Below are 6,000 nucleotides of genomic sequence, written 5' to 3' on the forward strand. Positions count from 1 at the left end.
TGTATTGTTTTATCTGTATCTGCTATAGAGTCACCAACCATGTCTTTCATTATGGTCACAATCTCTGCAGTTATCTGAGAAACTATTCCTGCTTTGATTTTTTTCTAGAGCCTCATTCATCTGCTTTGTTGCTTCCACTGTTACCACTTCTGAGCGTCCAGGTGGGTGGGTTTCAAATGGTTCCACCCCATTGCCCCCTGGGTTTGCCTTTGATGAGCTGGAAGTTGGTGATGGAATCTTGCTTAAGTGTCTTCTCATTTTCTTTTTAATTTTTTAAGTTTAATTCCCAGGTTGATGCTTGTAAATTGCTTATGGCAGGTAGCTTTATGGCTTCTACTTAGAACCCTTAGGAAATGACTATTTCTTGGAGATGTCTTCCAGATATAGCTGGCTTTTGGGTTTTGAGTCTGTTGCAAGATCCTACCATGTTCAATTTATTGGGGATGAAAAGTTGCTGCCTATTGGGCCTAGCCCCTGGTTCTTTGGCACTGGCCTGTACTACTGTTTATGATCCTTAGGCAATCTCAGTCTTGGCACACCAGATAGAACAACTGATTAGAACAGCTATGTTACCTTGACTAAAGTAGTACAATCAGCAACACGGTAGCATCAAATACAGCCTAAAAAATGACAAACTGTGATAACTATAAATTTGCCACCTTTAATCATATGAACTAGATTTGTGGTTATATCACAGGATCTACAAAAACCATAAAATTGTATACAGTAAATATGCCCTCAGTATGGGGATTTTAGCCTCAGGGAAGAAAATTTAAATGATGTTAGGGTGGAAATGGAAAAAACAGAAGAGGAAGAGATTAGAAGCAAGGCTGGAGAACAAAGATTATGCAAAGTTTGAAAAACTGGTGAAGACAGAGAATGAAATAAAAACAATAAAAAACAATGGGGGCTGGGGATTTAGCCCATTGGTTCCAGCGCCTTCCTCGCAAGCGTAAGGTCCCGAGTTCAATCCCCGGTACCAAAAAAACCAATGTTCACACAAAAACAAGAACAAACAAAAACAAGAAAAGAAATGAAAAAAATGAGAAGAAAAAGAGTGTAAAGGCATGTCTTTGCTGTCACTGGTAGATAAAGTGGACAGAGTCCAGATCCATGTTGATTAATCCCAACAACCCAGCCTTAGATTAATGTTGGAGCAGTGGATAATCCCAGCAAGCCTGCACTTTAGTTCTGAAGCTCAGGCTGTTTTCTGGCTGTGAGGCTGGAACCCATTTTGTTCACCCTCCAACACCCTGTGTGCCTCTTACCAGCTTGAACCTGGCTCCTTGACTGACCTCCTGCTGACTTGAACTCAGTTCTGCCTCACACTGATGGAGCCAGCCTCCGGCCACTCAGTTCAGAGCTCAGTTGGCCTCTCTCCAAGATGGCTACCAGCCAATCACCCTCTCCTGGGGATGCATCTGAACCCAGATAACTCACCAGCCACTGCAGTCCAGTGCATCCTCTGCTCCATTCCACTGGTGCATTCTCCATGCAAACCTCTGGGGTTTCCCAGTAGTCACTGCATCTCTGCAGATTTGAGCTGCCCTTCCTACACAGTGAGTCAGGGCTCAGGACAAAAGCATCGATTATTATCTCCTTTGTTGAAGTATCTCTCCTCTCTCTCCCTGTGGGCTTCAATTCTCAATTCAGATCCTTACTAGTTCCTGGGGACCCACTTCCCTCCTTCTCTTCCTCACATTGCTATATTCCACCATCTGGACACCAAATCTTAAAGAATTTGTTTCCTTGCTGTTAACTACTCTACCATTTTCTCAGAAGTCCTTATAACAAAATTTTAACTACCTGTTTTGTGTAAGAGATTAATCAGCCCTGAAAGAGATCTAGAACCGTAAGATACTTAATGTTTATTTGGGGAAATATTTGAATACCAATAAGCAAAACTTTAAGTTCCCACTTGCTGCATGTTTACTGCATGTTGCTTATACATGCACTATGTTCAGTACTTTGTATGATTCCTTCAAGTTAAACTCAATTTGACTCTTCATAGATGAAGAAACAAGTTGCTAAAAGGTACACGTCAAGCCCAAATCCAGGCCTGTCTGCAAATCCTGTGCTCTTAGGGAGGCTAAATTCACCAAGATTAAGTACCAGTTGAGCAGGTTAAACAATTTTTACCCAAGATGTCAGTTACTAGGGCTTACACCATGCCGTGCATGGCAGGGTTTGATTTCAGTTCCTATTTCTAAAGCCTGTATACACAGCTTCACTAGGCCTAGGGAGGAATAATTCCCAGGAACATAAAACAAATAGAAAGATCTCAGAGAAGAAGAGGATTAGAATCCAAACAAACAAAAATTAAAAACAAAAACAATCCAAACAAGCAGAGAGAAGCTGTGGCATATGTCCCCACGACCACCCCCAGTTTGATGATTTCCTAGAGGACCTCACAGTACTTGGTATATAATCCTCATGTGTGTGATTATAGCAAAATGATACACAAAAAAGCAAAAGGAAAGGCCTCAAGAGCCTAAGGCAGAAGGATAGCCTTGAGTTCAAGGCCTGCCTGGGATACACAGTGAGACCCTGTCTCATAAAATGAGAAGGCATATGTCCCTTTGGGGGCATATATGATCCAAAGCATAATACCAGCCTCCATCTGCATCTTCTCATCTCAGTAGTATCAACTCGGTATTACAAGGACTCTTTCTGTTTTCTTTTTATGTAATGCTGGCAATCAAACTCAGGGCATTGCATGTGCACTCTACCACAGCCCTATATCCCCAGCCTATCACAAGGATATAATAAATTCTCCCTGTATCATACAGTACTTGCATTTATATATCTATATATATTGGTACCAGGGATCAAACTCAGGACCTTGGGCCTGCAAGGCAGGAGCAGTGCCACTGAGCTAAATCCTGGGCCCTTGCGTTTTATTTTAATTGAGACTGAGTCTCACTATAGTTCAGGCTTGCCTTAAACTCATTATGTAGTTCATCTGGCCATGAACTCAAGGCCATCCTCCTGTCACCTCCTAGCTCAGCCTCCTGAGTGCTGTGATTACAGGCATGCACCACCACATCTTTATGAATTTTAAAATCAGTTTGTCAATTTCTGCAAAAGTCAGCTGGAATTCTGATAAGGATTGCATTGAATCTATAGATCTTTGTGCCCGTATTCAACATTAAAACATTAAGTCTTTAGATCCATGAACATTGGCTATTTTATTGCACTCATCTTTCTCCATTTTTGTCACTTCGCTATAAACAATTGAGTCAGTTTTTCTGTTTCTAGGACAAAATACTTGACACACAAGTTAAAGGAGGAAAGATTTATTCGTACATTTTAGGTATACAATACATTTACATAAACTTTCTTTTGGTATCAGGAATTGAACTCGGGACCTTGTGCTTTCAACGCCGGTGCTAGAACCACTGAGCTAAATCCCCAGCAAAGAGGAAAGATTTACAGTGAACCCTTGACTTAGGAACTTGATAGGTTCCCAAGGGCTGGTTGTAACTAAATCAATATAATCTGGATGTTTACCTGGGTACAGGCTATAGAAAACAAGAGGCAGATGAATCTTCCATTAATCTAATTAACCCAGATTCTTCATGGCAGGCTGGTTTTAACTTGAGGATCCACTGTATTTTGGCTTATAGTTTCAGAGGTTTCAGTTCATAGTTAAGGCATAGTAGAGACAAAAGGCAGAAACATCATAGTAGAGGAAAGCTGTTCAACCCATAGCCAGGAAGCAGAGAGGAGGGGAAGAGGCTGACAGGAAGGAGCCAAGGACCAGATACAGTATATTTCCAAGATCATATCCCCATGACTCACCCAGACACACTCCAAGTGTGCTTTATTAATGTTCTAGGCTTCTCTCAAACCAACCGAGTTGACAGTCAAGCATGGTGGAGCCCACCTATAATTCCTGTCCTCTGCAGGCTGAGGCAGGAGGATTGCTGCAAGTTCGAGGCCAGCTGGGCTATATAGTGAGTTTAAGGACTGTCTGCACTACATAGCAAGACCCAGTGTCAACCCTTCCCTCCAAAAAAACCCAAAATCTTTAAAGCAGAGGAGGAGTCTTGCATAGTGGTACATGCCTGTAATTCCAGAACTTGGGAGACTGAGGCAGGAGGATTGCAATTTCAACCCCATCCCGAGCAATTTATTGACTTCATAAGACCCTGTTTCAAAATAAAAAAAACTGGGTGTGGTGTCCCAGCACTTGGGAGGCTGAGGCAGGAGGATTGCCATGAATTCATTGTCAATATCAGAGAGCGATCAATCCTCCAACTGCCTAGAAAGGGGGATAGTGAAGGCTAAAGAGAAAAAAGATAATAGAGACTTGCATAATTTCAAAGTATATGGAGGGCCAGGAGGTCACTGCCTCAGAGTGGACAAAGACGAAGACTCTCTGAGCTGGCCATTATTTATTGCGTACACACAATAATTGGAGGGAGCGTCAGGTGACTTAGGGGGCATTGGTAATCCTATGTCAATTCGGATCTTATGCAGATGAAGATCCTAGGTTATGAGGTTCTTATGCTGAGGAGGACTATAAGGAGAGCATTCTCACAATAAATAGTAGGTGGAATGAATTAAGTTGATAAGGAATTTGTCCTTCCCCAAGTGAAACCTTTCTCTTACTACTGGGTTCTCAAGGAAGCAGGATGTCTTGAGCTGATGCAATCCTGCCGTGATTGTCACAGCATCATGGGACCATTGACATTTTGGCTGTGACAGAAGACAAAAACAGAATTATGTCTTGACATGCCATGGCTGGCCTGTAGGCAGGAAAACCAGGCCTAATCATAATTCAATTGTGAAATGATTTTTCCCCAAATTTGCTCCTGACACAGCAGCCTGGGTTACATAGTGAGTTCAAGGATAGCCAGAACTACATAGCGAGACCCTGTCTTAAATAAACAAACAAACATTAAAAGGGCTGAGGACATAGCTCAGTGCAAAGGCCCTGGTTTCAATCATCATTTATAAGTATATATATAGCAGTCTCATGATCCATTACCTTCCAAAAGCCCTACCTCTGAACACATGAGACTTTGGGGAGATATTTTTTAAAAGTGTTTGTTAGAGGGCCAGGGATTTAGCTCAGTGGCACCTCACATGCCTCGAAAGCACAAAGTCCTGAGTTCGATCCCCAGTACTGGGGGGAAAACAAAGTGTTCATTAGAAATGAACACTAGCTGGACATGGTGGTGCACTCCTGTAAACCCAGCACTCTGGGAGGCTGAAGCAGGAGGACAGTGAGTTCAAGTCCCCAAAAATAAAAATAAATAAATAAAATTTTTTAAAAAGTGTGCAACTGGCCTTGTAACAAGTGTCTCAAAATTTTTTTTAAAAAAAAGGGCTGGGGATTTAGCTCAGTGGTTCTGGTGCCTGCCTCGCAAGCACAAGGACCCGAGTTTGATCCCCGGTACCAAAAAAAAAAAAAAAAAACAGGGATGTAGCTTAGTGCAAAAGCCCTCGGTTCAACCCCAGTACCACAAAATCAAGAAAACAAACAAACAAACAAAAAAGAAAACAAAAATATAAGAAGAAAACAGAAAAGGAGAAAAGTCACAAAGCACCAGACACAGTGGCACAGGGACACAAACCTGTAGTCCAAGCTACTCAGGAAGCTGGCGAAGATCATTTGAAAACAGAATTTGGGTCCAAGCAGGGAAAGAGACCCCATCTGAAATACAAAAAGGACACTCCTTTTAAATGTTTTATATATATATATATATATATATATATATATATATATATATATATATAAAGACTTAGTTTAGAACCACCTTTCTTTTTTTTGCAAAGTTCTGCAGAGATTTAAGTAATTGGGCAAAGACTTAGTTTGGAAACACCTTTATAATATATAACATATATATATTATATATTTCCAGTGTACATCCCTTTTATCCTTACACACTTTTTTCATCCCTGAAGCCAGAATATGTATGTTCTGAGAACAAATGCTGCTTTTGTTTTTGTTTTTTTTAGCAAAACATTTATTGATACATTTTAGACGAGATT

Source organism: Heterocephalus glaber, unplaced genomic scaffold (genome assembly GCF_053883595.1).
Source record: "Heterocephalus glaber isolate CG9 unplaced genomic scaffold, H.glaber_assembly_v1.0 deba00001687, whole genome shotgun sequence".
NCBI classification, from domain to species: domain Eukaryota; kingdom Metazoa; phylum Chordata; class Mammalia; order Rodentia; family Bathyergidae; genus Heterocephalus; species Heterocephalus glaber.